The 23890-nt window shown below is 42.1% G+C and overlaps 1 long non-coding RNA gene across 1 annotated transcript; it reads right to left on the reverse strand.

Annotated features, from left to right (window-relative positions):
• Positions 1–22870: 22870 nt before the first annotated feature.
• LOC307151017 lies at positions 22871–23165 on the reverse strand. The gene is made up of 3 exons (XR_013819803.1): positions 23134–23165; positions 23010–23042; positions 22871–22929 (listed from the first exon to the last, which is right to left on the reverse strand). It is a non-coding gene; the product is annotated as an uncharacterized lncRNA (long non-coding RNA).
• Between the last annotated feature and the right edge of the window lie 725 nt (positions 23166–23890).

Raw genomic sequence — 23890 nt, forward strand, 5'->3', positions numbered from 1 at the left:
TAAATGGGTCATTCCTGGGATTCGGTAATATTTCAACTTGGGCTTTTTTAATTTTTGAACTACATATGATTACATTTCTAAATACCCCACATTATTAGGCACATATCAAACCTTCATAAAATCATATTTTCCCATCTCAGGCATTAAAGACTTTTTATTATTTTCAGTTTTTTTCAGATTTGTACACCTTTTATTCTCAACCCCGTAACGGACAAAATTGAATTAGTTTAAACAGGATTTTACACAAAACTTGTTATAAAACTAACATCTACCTACTGCTCATGTGTCCCTCATACCAATTCAGTGACTTCAAATGTAACATTTATGCAAATTTTCACATTTGTATGTGATGGAAGTTACAAATATCCAAATTGTTTGTCCGTGGTCTCTTTATTTTAGTAAGAAAATTTTTTATTTAAATGTTTCACTAAAACCACAATTTTACTGTGTTAGCCCTTAACACGTCAGGTGGTAATCAGCAAGAAATGCTTTAATTTTTAATTGTCTTCCTTATTTTATTTTCCAAAAATATTAATGTGACAGGGTTGAGAATACTGTGATGGGGTTGAATACTGTAACGGGGTTGAAAGGACACAATGGCCTACTTTTAATTTGTATTTGTTTAATACGAAAATCCCTCTTTGAGACTCAAACAAAACACTATTTTATTTTAGGCAACCATGTAATAATAGTCATATTTAGTTTTTTTCATTTTTACTTTATTATCTGAACTGCAGTGAGAATTTAAACAAAGAAAACTACTGCAGACAATACGGTCGTTAGTAACTTTAAAATATTTTTGGTAAGAAAAAAAACAAAAATAGATTACCAAACAGAACCTTTTATCAAATGGGCACAATAGGTAAATTCACTAGTGTCTAAACCGGAAAAGATGCCCGAGCCACCTCAGCTGGCCCCTCTTGATGTGGAGGAGCAGCGGCTCTACTCTGAGCTCCTCCCGAGTGACCGAGCTTCTCACCCTATCTCTAAGGGATCGCCCAGCCACCCTGCGGAGGAAGCTCATTCCACCTGTATCCGGGATCTTGTCCTTTCGGTCATGACCCACAGCTCATGACCATAGATGAGAGTAGGAACGTAGATTGACCGGTAAATCAAGAGCTTCGCCTTGCGGCAAAGCTCTTTCTTCACCACGACAGACCGGTACATCGACCGCATTACTGCAGAAGCTGCACCGATCCATCTGTCAATCTCCCGTTCCATCCTTCCCTCACTCGTGAACAAGACCCCAAGATACTTAAACTCCTCCACTTGAGGCAGGAACTCTCCACCAACCTGAAGTGGGCAAACCACCCTTTTCCGACTGAGGACCATGGCCTCGGATTTGGAGGTGTTGATTCTCATCCCAGCCGCTTCACACTCGGCTGCAAACCGCCCCAGTGCATGCTGAAGGTCCTGGTCTGATGGGGCCAGCATGACAACATCATCCGCAAAGAGCAGAGATGAAATCGCGTGGTCCCCTGCGCCTAGAAATTCTGTCCATAAAAATTATGAACAGAACTGGTGACAAAGGGCAGCCCTGCCGGAGTCCAACATGCACCGGGAACAAGTCTGACTTGCTGCCGGCAATGCAAACCAAGCTCCTGCTCCGGTCGTACAGGGACCGGATAGCCCTTAGCAAAGGGCGCCCGAACCCCATACTCCCAGAGCACCCTCCACAAGATGCCGCGAGGGACACAGTCGCATGCCTTCTCCAAATACAAAGCAAAGCACATGTGGATTGGTTGGGCAAACTCCCATGAACCCGGCGGAATTGAGGAGATCCTCGAAGTATTCCTTCCACCATCCGATGATATCCCCAGTTGAGGTCAACAGCTGCCCACCTCCACTGTAAACAGCATTGGTAGGGCACTGCTTCTCCCTCCTGAGGCGCCGGATGGTTTGCCAGAATCTCTTCGAGGCCGACCGATAGTCCTTCTCCATGGCCTCACCGAACTCCTCCCAGGCCCGATCTTTTGCCTCCACAACCACCCGGGCTGCAGTCCACTTGTCCTGCTGGTACCCTTCAGCTGCCTCAGGAGTCCCACAAGCCCGCCAGGCCCGATAGGACTCCTTCTTCAGCTTGACGGCATCCCTTACTTCCAGTGTCAACCACCGGGTTCGGGGATGGCCGCCTCGACAGGCACCGGAGACCTTACGGGCACAGCTCCGAGTGGCCGTGTTGAGAATGGAGGTGGAGAACATGGTCGGACTCAATATCTCCAGACTCCCTCGGGATCTGGTCGAAGCTCTGCCGGAGGTGGAAGTTGAAGATCTCTCTGACAGGGGATTCGGCCAAGCGTTCCCAACAGACCATCACAGTACGTTTGGGTCTGCCGAGTCTGTCCAGCTTCCTCCCCCGCCATCGGATCCAACTCACCACCAGGTGGTGATCAGTTGACAGCTCCTCCCCTCTCTTCACCCGAGTGTCCAAGACATACGGCCGGAGGTCAGATGAAACGACCACAAAGACGATCATTGACCTCCGGCCTAGGGTGTCCTGGTGACGTGCACTAATGGACACCCTTATGCTTGAACATGGTGTTCGTTATGGACAAGCTGTAACTAGCACAGAAGTCCAATAACAGAACACCATTCGGGGGGCAGTTCCTCCCAATCATGCCCCTCCAGGTGTCACTGTCGCTGCCCACGTGGGCGTTGAAGTCCCCCAGTAGAACGACGGAGTCCCCAGTCGGAGCACTTTCCAGCACCCCAAGAAGGCTGGGTACTCTACACTGCCGTTTGGCCCATAGGCGCACACGATAGTAAGAGACCTATCCCTGACCCGAAGGCACAGGGAAGCGACCCTCTCGTTCACCGGGTTGAACTCCAACACATGACGGCTGAGCTGGGAGGCTATAAGCAAATCCACACCAGCCCGCCGCCTCTCACCATGGGCAACTCCAGAGTGGTGAAGAGTCCATCCTCTCTCAAGGAGTGTGGTTCCAGAACCCAAGCTGTGCGTGGAGGTGATCCCAACTATCTCTAGTCGGAATCTCTGAACCTCACGCACAATCTCAGGCTCCTTCCCCGCCAGAGAGGTGACGTTCCATGTCCCTAGAGCTAGATTCCGTGTCCAGGGATCGAGTTGTTGAGGCCCTCGCCTTCAACTGCCGCCCGATCCATTAAGCACCAGCCCCTTACGTTCCCTCTTGCAGGTGGTGGGTCCACGGGAGGGCGGCCCCACGTCGCTCCTTCGGGCTGAGCCCGGCCGGACCCCATGGGGGAAGGCCCGACCACCAGGCGCTCGCATACAAGCCCCAATCCCGGGCCTGGCTCCAGGGTGGGGCCCCGGCTGCGCCATGCCGTGCGACGTCACGGTCCTTGGATTTAATGCCATCATAAAGGGTTTTTGAACCGCTCTTAGTCTGACCCGTCACCTAGAACCTGTTTGTCTTGGGAGACCCTACCAGGGGCATATAGCCCCAGACAACATAGCTCCTAAGGTCATTCAGGTTCTCAAACCCCTCCACCACGGTAAGGTGGCAGTTCAAGGAGGGGAATATGGGTTATGATTTTGGTAATAATATATTTACTGAAATTACATTTTTAAATTGAAATCACTGATTAAATTAAGTGAATAACTCAACCCTGTCACAAAGTTTACAACCCCGAAACAATGACATATGTGATGGGGTTGAGTGTGATGGGGTTGAGTTTTTTTGCTCAAAATGGCCACTGCTTTTAATGTGGTGTAGAAGAGTGGGCCACATGGCAGCCAATGAAATAAGTATATTTTAGATTTTTATGGATTAAAATAAAATTGTGAAAAGTCATAATTTTCCATCTTAATTGTATGTGATGGGGTTGAGTTGTTAAGCTTGACAGTACCCTCCCTGACTATAATACACCTCAAAAAATGAATAAAAAGTGTGATATCACTCACCTTCTTCTGCACCATGCTGTTGAAGAGAGCTGAATGATGCAACTTCCTGTGAATGATGTCACATATGGGTGGAGTCTAAATTATTATGGGCGGAGAATAGTTGGCGTGACGGGGTTGAGTTTAGACTGAGGGACGTAGCTTTATAAGTTGTTTTTTATCAAATATCTTGCATTTTCTAAAAGTTTTTCTTTTCAAAAGCAAAGAACACAAATAAATACTTGCATTATTGCCAAAAATTATAGACACTGTGCACATTGTATTAATTATTTTCCAAGTACAAATTCAGCGAAGAACCTCAGGGACATGACAAAATGCTTGCTGTAAGACAGAAATAAGATTTTTTTTAATGATAAAAATTATTTAAATACAATAATTATTTGTATTCATTATAAAGGACATACCAATGTATTGTGAAAAGCTTTTAACATTTCATTTTGGTGAACCACCACTTTCAAAAATCCAGGGGACTGAAATATTACCGAATCCCAGGAATGACCCAAATGAGTATTTATACTTTTATTTCCTTATGTATGTATACTTGTATTTTTTTCCACTTTTTTCATTTATTTATTTCTACATTTATTTATTTAGATTTTTATGGCTACATTTATTTATTTTTACATTTATTTCTCGGTATGATAATGAGGGGGCGTGTTTTACCTCAGACAAAGCAATCGAGCTCAGAGTGGCAGTGCTAAAGCTTTGAGGCCACAGTGACATCTAGTGTTGACATACTGGAATTTCTAACTTCAATTCCATACCTTGAAAAATATTGATATTCAATACAATTTTCGATACCACGGGGAAAACTGCCATATATACTGCAATACAGATAATTGTATTATTATCTCATAATTTTTTTAGAATTTAGGCAATTTTGCTGCAATAGCTTTTACACACCACAGTGAGGCTTTATTTGAACCTGAACTAACTAACTTTTTTCAGGTGGGTCTAACAGTAGGCTATTCAGGTAAGAAACACTACAGAAAGAAATAAAGAAATTGAATGTAAAAAAAGAACTGAATAGTCATCATTGTAAAAAAAATTAAAAAAGTGTCATAGTATCTGTTATCCGATCTGTTGAAGATGCGGCTTATGTTCATGTGTGCCAGCCCAAGACATTTTAGAAATCCAGACCGGACTATGTTTTACGGCCATGTCCGAAATAAAGAGTATGTATGATCACCCAATATACAAACAGTTAGGGTGATTTTTAAATGACTTAAACCGTAATACAACACGCCCCCTATTTACCATAAGTTAATTAAATAAATGTAGAAATAAATGTGAAAATAAATAAATGTAGACATATATGTGTGGAAATAAATGTATAATTAAACGTAAGGAAATAAAAGTATAAATACTCATTTATTTTTGATTTTTACATTCATTTGTATATTTGTTTATGTATTTTTTTTAATGTATATTTATTTATGTATTTATTACTTTGGCAGCTTTGGAATTCCACAATAATCCACCTGTTATGAAGCAAACATGAGGAGTGACTGTGTCTGCTGAATACTTTCTCTATTATTTGGCATAATTTGCTATTCGTTTTGAAGCCATTATCCATGCCTTTACGAATAAGGTTCGGGCTCGGGCACATCCTTAATTATTATTATTATTGTTGTAGTTAAAATAGTATTTTTTTTTTTTTACTATATTTGTATAAAGTATATATTGTTTTAATTACAATTTCAATCCTTTTTGATCAAGATCAAATAGCTACATAACTGAAATACTTACGATCAGTTTCATTTAAGTTTTTCTTTGTTGTTTCCCATCTTTTTATAAACTGTCCATGTATGTCGTCCCTTATTGTGAGGATAATATTTGAATCAAGCATGTCATCTTCAGTTGTTGTATTTCCTCTTGGAATGAAAGTCCTCGTCTCACTGTTATAGTACATAACTGTGACATCATCCAACTTCACTACATAGCTAAATTCAGGAAATGGCGTTTGTCCTTTAATGTACGTTGCAAGCATCCACAAAGAGTGAGAGCCTGTGAAAAATAGGAAATTGTAAACATCACAATCTACAAAATTGTGGTAGGATGTTAAACAACTGACACGTGTTTCATTTAAGTTCTTTTTTGGGATCAGCAGTTGCTGCAACCAGAACATTGTAATAAATAGGCCTACGCAGATTAACTCAGAGTCAACTATGTGAAAAAGAACCAGGAGCACATGTGTTTCATAAAATCTGTCTTTGTTTAGGCTATTCAAAGTCTTTGCCTGGCAAATCTGTAGAAACAATACATTCGTGTAACCTATATGCAGTGGGGATTTCTTTAAGACTGCAATAATTGGTCAAATGAAATATGTAGGCTACTATTGTGTTAACATTTTATTGACTAAAAATGCGTTAGAAAATGTTCATCTCAAAGACGAGTTCGTTCAGAATCAGTTAGGCTACATATAGCAGGTCGGCTAATTATGGGCCTTTCACACAGGACGCGGTATGCGCGGCGCTGCGCTATAAAACCCATTCAGTAGGCTTGTTTGAGATGAGCAAAATCTGCGCAGAATCGATCACCGGTGATCAGCGCGAGATGCATGCCGGTTAGAAATGTGTCCGAGTGCGGTCCGCCTTGTTCTGACGTCATGCTGACGTATGTCAAAAATCTCTCGCGAGCGCAAGGCACACCTGTCGGATTCTGCAGTGGAGCGCAGTTGCTCTCCACCGACTGCGCTGATCAAAAGCATGATGGGAAACGACTTGCTGACGACACAGCTTAATGTTCATTGGTTTAAACAACCGTGATGTATTGTTCTCTTTTAAAATGTTTGATTTTAAAACTATGATATGTTTTATGTGTATACGTTATGTGTGAATATTCCCAAACTATCTAACAGTGCGATCTCTATTATGCAATGTAATTTTTATTTAAAAAAAATATAAAAACACATATGTCTGTATTAGAGAAAAAAAAGATTGATAAACATGTATTTGGAATGGAATTAAATAAGTAGGCTACTTTGGGTGTCTTGTTCATTATATTTATTTTCATATAAAAGCAACAGAACTTAAATTGCATCCAGTTTATTAGCAACACTGTGCACGAGCGTGAATCTGGTGAATCCCGCGATATCCATCTTTGATCTCACAGGTGTCAGATCCACTGCGAGAAGAGAGAACTGTCCATCTTGCCTGCACTTTTTTCACTCCTCCTCTCGCTGCAGCCGCCTACTCTCGCATACATTTCAGGCGAGGCAAGGCGCATCTCAAACAAGCCTAATGGCTTGCGCCGCGCAAGGACGTTTTGTTGCTGCGTCGATCAAAGCGCAAGCGCAGCGGTGCGCATCATTGGCGTGCTCACGCGCACGCCGCGGTCAAAGTTCAAAATAGTTCAACTTTTGCCGCTGCGCTCTGTGACGATTACCAGCGCGGCCAATAGAATCAGGGGATCCAAACAAGCACGGAAATCAAAATGGATGATCGTCTCATAGACAGACAGATTTACATTAAAAATAGTTGTGTTTTAACAGTCAGGTAACTTGTAGGTAGGCAATGTGTGTAAACAGTTTTTTAATGTGTGTCCCCATATAAGTTTTTAAAACTCCTCCTACGTCATAGCGCAGCGCAAATCGCGTTGTATCTGAAGGGCAACGCTGAACCCAGCGGCCTGTGTGAAAGGCCACTCGATTTCCATACATTCCCGTAGCGTCACAGTGCATTTCCCTGTAGAAGCCCGGCGTCCATTGACTATGGGGCTGCTTCGAACAGTTTTTTTCAGCGCTTCGAAACTAGACGGTCATTGGATAAATGCTGCGATTATGTCCCGCCCACGGACGCTCAGCTTCTCTGGGGGTGAACGGGGAGTGGGCTGGCCTGGACTCCGGGCTTCCGCGTGATGATTGGAGGGTCTGTCGAAAGGCTGCATCTCCTTTTGATTGACAGCGATTTCATACAATAAAAAGTCGCTGATGCTAAAGCTATTCGAGCTCAGTCCCATCTAGGATTTTTCAAGACAAACTGCAGCAACCTATTTCTTGGTATATTTGCTTGTCGAAATTGCTAGAACATTTTCATAATACATTTCACACAATTATACATTTATACCTTTATTATATTATTACTTATTATATTTTTTTATATTATTAGTAGTAATAATTAAAAAATAATTATTAAAATAATTTTTAAAAATGTTATTAGTAATAGTATTATTATACTTTATTATATTATTATTTATACCTTCATTATATTATTACATTTATACAATTATATTTAACTCTGCTGACCATTGAGAGGACACTGGTCAAGTCACTGAAAAGACGCCTAGATGGTACGACAGGTTCACAGAGCATTTTCTTGAAAAGGAACGTAGAATTTACGTATAAATAAATGGACCATTTTTATGATGTAGGCCGAAACTGAGCTTCCCCTCTTTGAAAGACCAGCAGCCGCCAATATAAACCTTTAAGCAAACTCACAGACAAATCATCTAGACAGTGGGCCAAGTACGTTTTTGATTTGATAGTTACCCAGCAGCTGTTTTAAATTTGGCTGTGTGAATAATTCGATTACCGATTGTTTCCAACGGTAGCCTATTTGTTGCACATGAAATTAAATCTATTTTTATACTTTAATGTGCAACATCATTGCTGTTGGAAACAATAGGTAGTCTTTTTGTGAATTATTCATACAGCCAAATTTAAAAAATGAGCCAGACAGCTGCTGGGTATATCAATATTTAGGCTACGGACTCTGCTAATCTTGTTTTGTTTTCATTTGTTCTTTTCAGGCTTGTGTTTTAGCTATTCCTGTATACAGGAAGCACATTGTTCTGTTTAGCTAATAGCTGTTAACGGTTCCTTCCAGTTACACTAGTTAATCTGTGATCTTCCATGTAATTTGTTTCTTTTTGCTACTGTCATTGCTAATGCTTTGTCCAGTTTAATACTGAGTAAGTGGGGTGCAACTTGATTGAACAAACTGATGTGCAAATTCTAATTGCAAACATATTTAAATTTAGGTTTGCAACAAGTCTTTGTAAATCTTACCTTTAGGAGCAGCTACTCGAAGTAAAAGCAGAACGAGCAGAAGAACTTTGCCCATTTTGCTGACATATACCAATGCTACTGCAGCTGCAGTTAAGATGGTTTGGTTTTGGACATTCGTTGGACATTCACTGAGAAAATTAAGGGACTGTCATAAAAGTGCATGACAATAAACAAAGATCATTCAAATATCCCAAAAATAGATGTTAGTGTTAATTAAGTGGAGTAGCTAGAAAGAAATCAAGTAAAGTTTTGAATGGGGTATTCACTAGAAACAGTAACATGTAACATTGTTTTTACAAAAAAAAAAAAAAAATCTTTTGCTATTAACTTATAGAAAGAGGTGTTGTTATAGCTCCTGTAGTGCATTCACATAAAAATTACATTATTTTGTGTATTGTTAATAATTTTTTTAAGCTACTAAGGCCTGGACCCACAGAATTCTAAAGTGCCAAGTAAATAGTACAAACATTTGCAATAGTGCAACTAATAAAAATGTTTGACAGGCATTTATATTACACAGAAGCCTTTGTACACGTCACATGATCAAGAAGCTAAATTGATTTCAATATTTCAAAAAATATATATAAAATCAACAAAGACATATTCCCAAAAACAAAGTTGTAAGATATGTGACAGATGTTTATGAATATAATACAGTGGGTGCATAGATATATACACTAGATGTCGCCTTGGGGTTGTAAACATGCGTCAAAACCGCCGCCATCTTTGAACAGGGGTCTTGTCATAAGAAGTAGCTAGGTAACGCTGCTATCTCCGCCTGTACTTCGAATTCATGGATGATACCGGACTTTTGTGCTGCGTATGGATGTTCACACGAACGAAATATAAACCAGACAGCATGGGATTACATTTACTCTGGATGGTAGTAGTCAAGCTGTTTTTTTATAAGTTAAGTGTACATTTCTCTGCTTGGAGAAAGAAAATGAACTGTGATTCTCGCACAGAAAATGAACTGTGAATGTGCTGTACTCTTTAGATATTATTTGAAATGACCCTTGTGTTTAAAATGTACAATATGCAGGAGTTGATCCTCAATACCCACTTTTGGCTGTGTTGTGCTGTGTTGTTCCTAACTTTTGATTTTTTTACCGATTGTAGGCTACTCAAACACTGTAAAAAATTTCTAACCCTCCCAAATCAAAAATTTCAAGTGACCGATAACATCTAAATTTTTCAATTGGCCCAAGTGAAATTCTGTAAATTATAAAATTAAATTTACAGATTTTCACTTGGGCCAATTGAAAAATTTAGATGTTATCGGTCACTTGAAATTTTTGATTTGGGAGGGTTAGAAATTTTTTACAGTGAACCTTTTAATGAAAAAAAACAGTGTGACGCTTGTAACCTGTAAGTACAGTCCCAATAGTATGCTTGTCCTCTCCCTGTCAATCTTCAAACAGTATCCATGATTATTATACATAGAATTCCACAAATCTTATATGTGTGAGTTTTGCACACGGATACAGTGGGCTCAAGGGCTTGTTTCTTCCTTCAAAACTGGGGATGGAGGTGTGGAAGGACACTGGAATTTGTGAAAATGTCAACTGTTTAAAGACAAAGCTTGAATAGTCTTTAAACAAAATAATTCAAAACGAAAGAAAAAAGGCTACTCCCTGATTATGTAATCCATTATGTGCATTTCTCTCTATAGGCGCGTTCACTACAGAGATCGTCAACTTCATCTCTGCAGCCGAGTCGACACTGTCAGAAGTTTATTAAAGGTGCTCTAGGTAACTTTTTAACCTTAACTGAACAGCTTCGGAGTCAGTGGAATGGTTATATTACTTATTTTGGGTTGAATGGTGGTGGTTTCGCACCCCCCTGGTGCCCGAGAGCGGAAAAAACTCACTTGCAACTTTGGGACGCGGGTCGGTGTCAGGAAGTATCGCGTGATATCAGGTCTCGCGATGTAACGAATTGCTTGACGGCACTGCACACGTACACGCCCCTATTCAAGCACCGGCGGGCTAGCTATAAGCAAAGGGCAACGATAGATTGAGTTATGGCTGAGGCTGAGCCTGTAAAAAAGAAGCAGAAAGCTAGGAAATCTTTGTCGGAGGACCAACGAAAGAGGAAACGGGAGACTGACCGAGCAAGAAGTCAGACTCGAGTAAATATATCGGACCGGCTTTTTCAGAATGGTGAGAACTGAGAGAAACAGAAGCCTGCAAAACGGATGCTGATCCTGCTGTTGCACTTGTAAGTTAAGTATCTTTGGAATAAACTGTGTTTAATATTTAAATTTCAAGTAATTGCGACCTCAGGATGTTTGCTATTGTCTGTAAAGGTTTTTATTATGATCGCTGTCTGTTAGGGGCTTACTAGTACGCTAGATACTATAACTTTGATGTTAGCATTGTCATAGCAAACATGTTTGATTTCTGTAGTTTGGCCGTTCCTCTGTCGGTTTTATTTGTGTAACTTACACTTTTATTTTATGTCACTAAGTCAACGCGTCTGATAGTAGGCAATATCAGACGCGCAAAATGTTGCACATATCATGATCGAGCTAGAAAAAACGTTCTGATGTTTTCTTAGACAAGCAAAGGTAAACCATCATTCTACCAGATGAACTTATAGATCTTGCTAATATAACTTTAGACAAATATTAGCCTCCGATATATATATATTTTTTTATGCTCATGCCCATTCTCCCAAAAACAAACAAACAAACAAACACGAAAGCAGTAGTTCGCCTCGTTCATATCGTTCGTTCCCGGTAAAAATACTAGTATGCATGACAACACAATAAATAAAAAAATCGCCATCAGTTGGAAAGAAAGTATTGCTTTACTTGCCTCGGTAGACATAACTGGTTTTGAAATAGCCGGTTCCTCTGCTCAGCTAGGTTGACAGCTGATCAGCTGGGTTGCTCGTGGCAAGGGGGGAGGGACAACAGTTCGTTTTTACGACAGAGTGTTTGAAAGCATTATACTACCAGACACTAGGGGGAGCTCGTAGAGAAAAAACACTCAGACTTGCATAGTGTCCCTTTAATAAAAATCAATGCACGCGTCACCGGATTTACAAATGCACTTCTTGCTTGTTGCACGCACATATTATGTCGAAATAACGAGATATTATGTTGAAATAACATTATTATTAATAAAACATCTTTTAGAATATTTGATTGAATGCTGAATGTTGCGCTTGTTCAATTTAATAAAATTAAAACTTTAATTGTGATCATTAAAATAATTGAATATTAAATATTTAGTGGCCAAGTTTTGCTCATTTATATATACACTGCTCAAAAAAATTAAAGGAACACTTTGAAAACACATCAGATCTCAATGGGGAAAAATATCATGCTGGATATCTATACTAATATGGACTGGGCAATGTGTTATGAGCGAAAGGATGCCACATCGTTTGATGGAAATGAAAATGATCAACCTACAGAGGATTGAATTCAAAGACACCCCGGAAATCTAAGTGAAAAAATGATGCAGCAGGCTTGTCAATTTTGCTGAAATTTCATTGCAGCAACTCAAAATGGTACTCAGTAGTTTGTATGGCCCCACGTGCTTGTATGCATGCCTGACAACGTCGGGGCATGCTCCTAATGAGACGACGGATGGTGTCCTGGGGTATTTCCTCCCAGATCTGGACCAGCTCATCACTGAGCTCCTGGACAGTCTGAGGTGCAACCAGGTGATGTCAGATGGACCGAAACACAATGTCCCAGAGGTGTTCTATTGGATGTAGGTCAGGTGAGCGTGGTGGCCCTTCAATGGTATCATTCCTTCATCCTCCAGGAACTGCCTGCATGCTCTCGCCACATGAGGCCGGGCATTGTTGTGCACCAGGAGGAAGGACCCACTGCACCAGCATAGGGTCTGACAATGGATCCAAGGATTTCATCCCGATACCTAATGGCAGTCAGGGTGCCATTGTCTAGCCTGCAGAGGTCTGTGCGTCCCTCCATGGATATGCCTCCCCAGACCATCACTGACCCACCACCAAACCGGTCATGCTGAACGATGTTACAGGCAGCATAACATTCTCCACGGCTTCTCCAGACCCTTTCCTGTCTGTCACGTGCTCAGTGAACCTGCTCTCATTTGTGAAAAGCACAGGGCACCAGTGGCGGACCTGCCAATTCTGGTGTTCAATGGGAAATGCCAATCGAGCTCCCTGGTGCTGGGCAGTGAGCACAGGGCCCACTAGAGGACGTCGGGCCCTCAGGCCACCCTCATGAAGTCTGTTTCTGATTGTTTGGTCAGAGACATTCACACCAGTGGCCTGCTGGAGGTCATTTTGTAGGGCTCTGGCAGTGCTCATCATGTTCCTCCTCGCACAAAGGAGCAGATACCGGTCCTGCTGATGGGTTAAGGACCTTTTACGGCCCTGTCCAGCACTCCTAGAGTAGCTGTCTGTCTTCCTGGAATCTCCTCCATGCTCTTTAGACTGTGCTGGGAGACACAGCAAACCTTCTGGCAATGGCACGTATTGATGAGCCATCCTGAAGGAGCTGGACTGCCTGCGCAACCTCTGTAGGGTCCAGGTATCGCCTCATGCTACCAGTAGTGACACTGACCCTAGCCAAATGCAAAACTGGTGAAAAACAGTCCGAAAAGATGAGTAGGGAAAAAATGTCAGTGGCCTCCACCTGTAAAACCATTCCTGTTTTGGGGGTTGTCTCACTGTTGCCCATCTAGTGCACCTGCTGTTAATGTCATTAACACTAAAGCAGCTGAAACTGATTACCAACCCCCTCTCTTACTTAACTGACCAGATCAATATCCCAGGAGTTTAACTGACTTGATGCTATTCTCTGATTAAAAAGTGTTCCCTTTATTTTTTTGAGCAGTGTATATATATATATATATATATATATATATATATATATATATATATTATAGTGATAGTTTATTCTAAGTTTACTCAAGTGGAAGAATGTGACTAATAAACTTAGGCCTACTAGCAAATGCATTATATTTTGGAAAATAAGTAATTATCTTAATATCAAAACCTTAAATTTCCTCTGGACTCAATGATAAATACATGTCTGACCGTTGGAACGAACCATAAAAACTAGAAAATCGCATTCATGACGATTTAAGAGGAGGGGCTCCCCTGTTCCAAGATGGCAGCTCTATTGACGCATTTGTTCCAATGAACTGCCGTAGCCCAGGCGACATAGTGTATATCTATGCAGTGGGTGTAGCAACATCAGGTCACATGACCAGGAAGTTATATCTGAATTTCTTTTCTTTTTTTAAATCATCAATATGATATTTACTAAATCCAAGTTATGTAAGATGTGTGTCAGGTGTAGGTGAAGATATTACAACTTGTGTGACATAGATCACAGGACCAGGAAGTTAAATACATGTCAGTATTTTAAGAATTTGTATAAAATCAACAAAGTTATTTCCAAAAACAGACACATGTAAGATGTGTGACAAAAGTTTATGAATATATACAGTGGGTGTGACAACATCAGGTCACAAGGCCAGGAAATTAAATAGATTCAATATTTAAAAAATGTGTCTAAAATCAACAAAACATGTGGCTTGACATCTATAGTAGCCTATAGGTCTGTAACACTAAGAAGTTAAATAGATTTATTTAAGCATAGACTATATATTAAATAGTTATAATACACATATCATACACAATTTTGATGGCTACTTCAACATTAAGTTGAATCGTTACAAAATATAGGCTATATAATAAGCCTAATATAGTCACTGAAAAAAAAATCCTGTGTAGTGTTGAACGTTTTGCGTTTTTGCGCTACTCCCTAACTCCGATCTCAGCTCCGGTGTCACAATAGCCTATATTCGGTTCCTGAAATATTTGGCTCCAATGGGTGGAGCTACCATGAATATTCACGAGATCATTGCGTGGGAGGGGCGACCAATACAAGCGAGTGGAACAGAAATGATTAGCGTGAGCGCCTCAGATCGCATTTTGTCCTAAACTACTCCTATAACTGTTCGTTTCTCACGTCACGAATGACTGAGATTAAGCTTTTTAAATGTGTATTATTGAATAAATATTTACAAATATATTCTTGTGTTTTTATTGTGTCTCCTAAACTTGTCTGACGCTATTATTAAAATAGCTTTTAAATTATAGGCTGATAGCTCAAGACAACATACTTGGAGTTGCATGTTGTTGCATGCTTTGAATGTTGCTTTACACACAACTGATAATCTTTTTGATACACAACTGTCAACAGTTATCATAAATGTTAAGCTTCAGTTGCTTTAACAGTTGTTTTCTCTAGCAATGCTTTAGAACGTTGGTCGAATTAAGTGATAATTATTTCAATTGTGATAAAAAGCAAGGGTCCAACTAAAGTAATGTTATACTTAGTTTGTGCAATTTGTAGTTTTGATAGTCGCTAGTTTATTATTTGCATTTAATGCTGTAGTAGTAGCTTATTTCCCTTTTCTGACCTCAGTAGTAACAGCCAAGTTTGGTGACAAAATTACTACAGCAGGACTAATAAAATATTTACTATATTATTAAAATATGTAGGCTATCTACTGTATAAATACACCTTTCCTTAATTTTTTTAGTAGGCCTATACCCATGCCTTCTGCACCAGTGTGTTTTTGTGTTCACTTGTTTACAAAAAGATTACATAAGAATGATAGCATTACTAAACTGATTAAATGTAGGCCTAATTTTTATGATTAATGGTTAGTCATTATTATCAATTAATTTGACCAACGTTCTAAAGCATAGAGAAAACAACTGTTAATTAATCTGAAGCTTATAATTTATGATAACCTTGGATAAAGTAAAGGTTGTGTAGCAAAAATATTTTCAGTTGAGTCAGTAGACTATAAAGCAACATTCAAAGCATGCAACATGCAACTCCAAGTTCTTATGTTGTCTTGAGCTATCAGCCTATAATTTAAAGGCTATTTATGCAGACAACTTTGGGAGACAGACTAAAAACACAAGAATAGATTTGTAAATATTTTTTACATAAAGCTTAATCTCAGTAATTCGTGAGAAACGAACAGTTCGTTATCATAGAATGTAAGCAACAACTAATCTGCGAGAAATTTGGAGAAATATGCCTTTATTGTCTTCCAACGCCTCCTACAGGATCAGGTATGTAAAATTTCAGGTAAACTCAAAGTAGTCTACTGAGAAACACATGCATGCTACAAAACGTACTCGGTTACTAACGTAACCTCGGTTCTCTCTAGAAGAGGGAACGAGTACTGCGTAAGATATCTTACGCTAGGGGAAAATCCTTTTTCCGCGAGATATTGAAGCCAAAAATTATCCTTAAGCTTAGATACTTATTACATCATACAGACAGGGCGGGGTATGGCCTGAACTGATGGGGAAATGTGGGTCTTACACAATTTGCCCAAACACATCTTGTGCTATTATTTTACACTGTCGATCATTGAGCTGCGCTCAGCAGACACAGCATTCTGAGCTGATAGCATCAGGACAGACAATACTGGTTAACTAGACCGACAGCAGCCTGGCCTGCAGGGCGGGAACCTCTAGGTTGTAAAACCTTATAAATGTAGACGGGGAGGCCCAGCCCGCCGCCTTACAAATATCTTGCAAGGCAATCCTACTCGACCAGGCCCACAAAGAGGCCATGCCTCTCGTGGAGTGCGCTCTGACACCCAACGGGCACTGCATGCCCTTAGAAGCGTATGCTAGCGCAATAGCATCAACTATTATAGGCTCTGTTTCGACGCGGCTAGTCCTTTAGAGCGCCCACTGAACGAAACAAAGAGCTGCTCTGTCTGCCTGAAAGCAGACGAGCGAGACACATAAGCTCGCAACGCCCTGACTGGGCAAAGGAGGCCCGCGTCTCTTTCCTCATCAGGGACCGGTAGGGCTGACAGGGAGATGACCTGCGCCCTAAACGGTGTGTTGAGGGATTTTGGAACATAACCGTGCTTAGGTTTGAGTATAACCCTTGAGTCATTCGGCCCAAATTCCATGCACGTCGCGCTCACTGAGAGCGCGTGTAAGTCCCCTATGCGCTTCACTGAAGCGAGAGCCAGCAGAAACACGGTCTTGAAAGACAGATGTTTCAGATCAATCGTCTGCAAAGGCTCGAATGGGCCACCTTTCATGGCTTCCAGTACCGTAGAAAGGTCCCATACAGGGACTGAGGGAGGTCTGGGAGGATTCAGTCTCTTAGCCCCTCTAAGGAAGCGGATGACTAAATCGTTCCTTCCTATCGACTGACCAAGCGTTGTTCTTGAGAACGCTGCTATAGCCGCCACATAAACTTTGAGCGTGGAGGGGGTTCTACCCTTATCCAACAGCTCTTGTAGGAAGGAAAGCACCTCCGTCACTCCACAGTCTGTGGGTGACACGCCACGGGCTGTGCACCAGCCCGAAAACACTGACCATTTCGAGGAGTAGAGACGTCTCGTAGACGGAGCTCTAGCCTGCGTGATCGTGTTTAGCACTCCCTTAGGGAGCTCAACATGTACCCGTTGATGGCCCAGACATGAAGGGACCACAATTCCGGGTGAGGATGCCAGATCGAGCCGTAAGCCTGAGAGAGGAGGTCTCTCCTCACTGGCACTGGACACGGGACAGTGCTCGCTAGCTGCATCACAGCTGGGAACCAAGGCTGGTTCTTCCAGAGCGGCGCCACGAGCAGTACTGAGCATCCCTCTTCCCTGATCCGCTCTATCACCTGAGGCAGGAGAGCGACGGGGGGAAAAGCATAGAGCGGGCGGCGGGGCCATACATGAGCCAGCGCGTCCCTGCTCTTGGAGAAAAACTCCGGGCAGTGAGCGTTTTCTTTAGACGCGAACAGGTCTACTTCCGCTCTGCCAAATTTCCTCCACAGCAGTTGGACTGTCTGTGGGTGTAGAGACCATTAGCCTGCCGGAACATTGTTCCTGGACAGTCTGTCTGGTCCTATGTTTAGGAGTCCTGGCACGTGCGCTGCTCTCAGCGAGCGCAGGTTGCACTGAGCCCACACCAGGAGGCGTTCCGCTAGCCTGTGCAGGTTCTTGGACCTGAGGCCGCCCTGGCAATTTATGTAGGACACCACAGACATGTTGTCTGAGCGGACCAGGACGTGGCGTCCTTTTATTTGGGGACAAAAACGCGTCAGCGCATTGTCTACTGCCAGCATTTCGAGGCAGTTTATGTGCAGGAGCTTCTCCCGTTCTGACCACTGGCCGAAGAACGGTCTGCCCTCGAGCAGCGCTCCCCATCCCGAGGTGATCAAGTAAAATGGTCGTGTGCTCTATGAGCACTGAGCGAGATTGCGCTAGAATCAGCCAATCGTCCAAATAGTTCAGTACTCGCAAGCCCTTCATTCTGAGGGGTGCGAGCGCCGCGTCCATGCACTTCGTAAATGTACGGGGTGCCAGGGACAAACCGAACGGCAGGACTGTGTACTGATATGCCTGGCCCTCGAAGGAGAATCTCAAAAATCGCCTGTGACGTGACGCTATTTGTATTTGAAAATACGCGTCCTTCAGATCTATTGATACGAACCAGTCTCCTCGGCGAATCTGCGCGAGGATTTTTCTGGTCGTGAGCATCCTGAACTGTCGCTTCACAAGCACTTTGTTCAGTTGCCTTAGATCTAGTATGGGTCTGAGACCCCCGTCTTTTTTCGGTACCAGGAAGTATCTGCTGTATAGCCCTCCTTCGCTCTGAACTTGAGAGAGAAGCTCTATGGCCCCTTTGCTCAATAGTTTCGCCACTTCGGCTCGAAGTAAATGTGCTACTTCTGTTTTTACCGTGGTCTCGACGCGCGCCGTATAGCGGCGAGGGCGCCCGCGAAACTGCAGTGAATAGTCTCTTTTTATAATGTCTAGCACCCACTTCGAAACCACGGGCAGCTTTGCCCATGCATCTGCATGAATAGCAAGGGGTTGAATACGAAGCGCGCTCCGTTCGCTCAGCGATGGAGAGGCTTCGGTGTGCTGTAACACAAGCGTCGCGCTCGTGACATTTGAGGCAGGGGGCGCGCTGATAACAGCGGGCAGATTGCCCGCGCTCGACTCCTCTGCGGCGGTCAACCGAGAGGGGGGAGGGCTGGGTGAGTCCCGTAGGAACTGTCATGTCTGTGTGTGGATGTGGGCGCGGGATAGCGGGCACATTTATCACACCGAAAGCATTTTTCGCTTGAGTGAAGCGAATGCCTGTTGGTTTCGTTTTTACAGAAACCGTGAGACATGCATAACGTAGTGTGTGTGGGCACTGGGTAGTGGGCACATTTACCACGTTTGATGCGCAATCGATCTGGGTCGATTTCATGTGCGCGATCCCTGTGTGACAGGCTGTGCTTGTGTGTAGTGATGGGTGATAAAACACCATCGGCCGTGGCCGGGACACCAGAAAATACACTCTCTTGGGGATTTATCTGGGTAGCTGTAAAAACAGCTTTTGTGTGCAGGCAAGCGGGCAACAGAACCGGCTTGTTGGCTGCAGAAAACACTGGACCAGTTCACACTTAGCGACTTCTTCATGTAACTCAGGAAGAAAGGGCGCTGGTTTGGACGCAGGCGAAGCGCGCTCCCCCCAGGCAGGAAAAAGCCATCCAACCGGTTGTGAGCGGGCTGCTCGGGCGAAGACCACTCGAGGCTGACACTCACCGCGGCCTGTGCGAGCACTCGCATGAGCTCCATCTCGATGGACGCTCTCTTGCCTGACGAAGTGCGGGCAGGGGGCGCGAGATCCTCAGAGCTCGCCCAATCCTCACTGCCTGACGCCAGGATAGAGCAGGAATCCTCTTCTCCCAGCAGGGCTTCCTCGTCAGCAATGTCGACGGAAGCGGCGGCAGACAGCGGCCGCTGTCCGTCAGGAAGAGAGGCTGACGAAGCCGGTGAAGCAGGTGGGCGAACCGGCGAGCTTTGGCGGCTGGGGGAAGGTTCCGGGACCCGCTGGGCACGGCGCTTTTTACGGCGCGACACCGCGGCGGGCGGGGGAGCAGTCTCGGCGAAGAAGGCCAGGCGAGTCCTCAGAGTCGCCATGGGCAGTAGCTCGCAGTGAGGGCAGCCGCCGTCAGCGAGCGCGAGAGCTGCATGTTCCTCACCCAGGCAGGAAACGCAGATCACATGGCGGTCCCCGTCGCTGAGTGTGGCTCTGCACGAGCCGCAGGAAGGCATCTTTAAAAAGACGCTGCTCTTTTAGGATGTGTGTCGCGGTAGCAACACACACACACACAATACAGAGATTGAAAGGATATAGGCGCCGGAAAGCGCAGCAGGAAGGCAAGGAAGGCGGCGCGGCCAGCGACTTCAGTGATTCGTCCCGCTGAAGGTGCTCTCTCTCAACGGCGCGGCTTCTCTCCAGCTCCAGCGATGCGTGTGCTTCGCTTGAAGGATGAAAAATCAGATATTAGCTGCCTGCGAGCTGTATTTATAGGCCTAGACCACGCCCGTTTCGGCGAGATGTGACGCAGCGGGCGCGAAGCACCCTCATTGGGTCTGGCGTCACGCCAGGCCTCGCTCGATAGGCTGCTGCAGTTGCCGCAGAACAGCCAATAGGCGCGCGAGCTGCCTCGCCTATGTCTGTATGCTGCCGCAACGCGTTTTGCATTATTGAAAAATTAAGGATAATTTTTGGCTTCAATATCTCGCGGAAAAAGGATTTTCCCCTAGCGTAAGATATCTTACGCAGTACGAGAGACCTCTCGTAAGAGAACGATGAATTATTTATAAAATATATATGAGTAGTTTAAGCTTAACTTTGTTCAACTTTATTACCTGTTTGAAATAAATAATCCATAAAACAAAACAAAAGCGATCTGAGGCGCTCAAGCTAATTCTGTTCCACTCGCTTGTATTGGTCGCCCCGCCCACGCAATGGTCTCGTGAATATTCATGGTAGCTCCAGCCATTGGAACCAAATATTTCAGGAACCGAATATATTGTAGGCCTACATGTTTTGTGCGAATTCTTTTGTATTATGGTTTAATGTTTTAGCTAGACATATATACATAGGCCTACAGCGCCAAATGGGGAGGGGTGTTCCTTGTCTTTCTCTACAGATATTTTCAGTATGTGTCAGGTAACAAGTTTTGTAACAAGTTAAAAAAAGTTGTATTTCCTGAAACCAACCAGTTGTATTTCCTGTAACCGCCTCAGTTAACATGAGAGTTACATTAGTCATGTTAAGGTTACACATGGTTTCACTTTTAAAGCACAGTAATGTACAAATGGTGGCAATCACAATTTTATTTATATCTCGGATCTCAGCACAGACTGGGATAATTGTGGAGGAAGCTTTAAGGTAACTGAGAAATACAGTAATTTTTAATAGCAAAGTGTAAAACATTGTAAATAATCTTAAGAGAAATATGTGCCATGTTTTCAATATGTGATATAGTCATAAATGAATTTTAAAAAATCATCTTTTCTTTTCAATATTAGAAACTGTAACACTTAAGACAAGATGATTACCAAATAACATCAGATTTATTACAAAGTCAGAATGTAAGGCCAACATGCGAAACAGCATGCAAAAGCAGAACACGAACAATATCGGACAGTGAACAGAACACAGGAAGGAACTTAAATACACAGAGATGATTAACTACCAGACAAACAGCTGTGATGACTGGTGTTAGTGTCCATGATGACTGATGAGTGGCGGGAAACTAGAACAATGAACACTTGAGATGAATGTAAACAAAACAGAAAGTCCAAGAACCTGAAAGCAAACTGAACAAGACTGTGACAGAATCAGAATCATGTATATATTCATTTTATTAATACCATCTTTGTGGTTGTATTTCTCAGAATTTTCAATACAAACATGAATAAACATGAACTTTTTATATTCCAATAATAAAATGTATAACATTAAAAGATAATATGCACAGATATTACACTATAAAAACACCAACAATTAAATTACTAAAACTATTGGTGCACTAATGGTTATTTATAAACATTAGTCAGAAACTTTTCCACAACTTTGCATTTTAGGACAACAAATTTACAATGACAATTGAAGATAGTCTTGACATTATAGGCTTCATGCAATCAGTGATTTATAGTGAGGACTGTGCAGGAGCACAATTTGTGGGGAAAAAGGAGAATATGATTTCTTGAAAAAAAGAAACCTTATGACACTTAGCCAGAATATAATTTGTCGGCTGTTTAAAAGTTTCTCCACTCAGTAGTGTTGTTTTGTCTCATGACACTGACAAGGTTGATGTCACACTTTCTTCAGAAATCTTACCTTTTGGAGCTGCTATTGGAAGCAAAAGCAGAAAAATAAGAAAACTTTTTTCCATTTTTCTGACACAGGCCTATAGGCACACTCGCAACTCTGAAATAAACATGTTCCATCCTTGGTTGGTGAGTGTTTTGACTCAACTTTATAGCTTTTAATATTTAGCTAGCAATAAAAAAATGCATGTCTGTAAGGCAATCTTTGCACCACAAACAGGTTTTGTCTTTCCCTTTCACATTTGTCTGAAACCTTCCATGACTAACAGTGGTCTCTACCAGAACATCTAGACCATAACTATTATGTCTTGCAGCAACACTTTAGTAACTGTATTTGGGGGAGGGGGATTTGGGTTACAGACAAAATTGTGTTCATTGTTTGAAGATATTTCTCTGCTCATGTTGTTTTGCGGGGCAAGACATTTTTATGATGCAATTTAATGTTTAATCTTCTTCAAGAGAAATTACAGCTCATTTATGAATTTTATTGTAGGCTACACAATAAAGGTGGAAGTCTTTAGTCAGTGACCTTAATGGCAGTAAGACATCAGAAACATTTGTAATAACAAAATTAACATAATATTTTAATATTAATATACTGTAACACTAAAACTAATATAAAAGTGCAATGCAGATATGTGGACATGTTTTAAACATGTCTGATCCTGTGTGTTTTAGCAAACATTGATTTTACAGAACAAAATCCGAGATATTGGATCACTAAAGATGTTTAAAACACAAACATATAAAAATACATATCGAAAACAATTATTTATCATTCATTTACTTGTTTAAAGATGTTTCACTAATCTCCATGACTTCCTGCTGTGTTTTATGCATTGGTGGTTTTTCTACACTCTCTTCAGATCCTGAAAACAAAATAAAATTCCATTTTCATTTGAATAAGTGAGCAGAAAATTTTATGAGATATTGAAAACTAAATACTCACTCGAAGCAGCAGAATAATCACTTTTAGATGAAGCTAGAACATCAAAAACAAAAAAAAATCTTTTGGGTTTATCTTTTGCATCATGTCTATCACATCTGGCAGACTCATTTTAATTTGTAGCTACCTGCTCGTCTCCTCCTGTATTTATATATGACGGCTCCAGTCCCAAACACCAACAGCAGAGCCAAAACTATCAGCACTGAGGGAATCACTAATTTAAATGGTTCACCAGGATCAAATTCTGAAACAAACATGTTAAAACTGTCAGTATAATTTACATTTTCAGACCTCATTACCTAAAGTGACGTGGAGTTTGTTGTCCAGACTGAGGTGTGTGGCAGAGCAGCTGTATTTGTGTTTGTCTGCACTGATCTCCAGACTCTTCCTCATCTGGTACGTCCCGTCCCCATTGGGCAGCAGATCTCCTCCAGTGATCTCATGATCAGATACAGGCTGTCCATCTCTGAACAGGGTCAGGTTGATGTGACGAGGGTAAAATCCTGTTGCCAAACAACTCACACGAAACCCTCCAGAATCTGAGTTTGCTTTCTTGATCAGTCGGACTCGCGGTTTCACTGTGGAAAACACGAATCATGAATATGAGAATACACTCTTTTATATCATAAGTAATACAATTTTATAGTAGTATTCTACAGGAGACCTATTATGACACTCACTCAAGAAAAAACAATCTTCTGCTTCCACTCTTTTTACCCTTTTATTCTCTCTTTTTTCGCAATTCGTACAAGTAATATTTAGTTGACCTCCTGACCTTCATGTTAAGGTTAAGCACCTGTTCACTCATAGAAAAAGAAACGAGAGACAGATTTTTAAGGTGTATTTTTGTGTGTGCCTTTCCTTATAGGTGACTCAAAACCCAC

Source organism: Squalius cephalus (genome assembly GCF_949319135.1).
Source record: "Squalius cephalus genome assembly, chromosome: 23".
NCBI classification, from domain to species: domain Eukaryota; kingdom Metazoa; phylum Chordata; class Actinopteri; order Cypriniformes; family Leuciscidae; genus Squalius; species Squalius cephalus.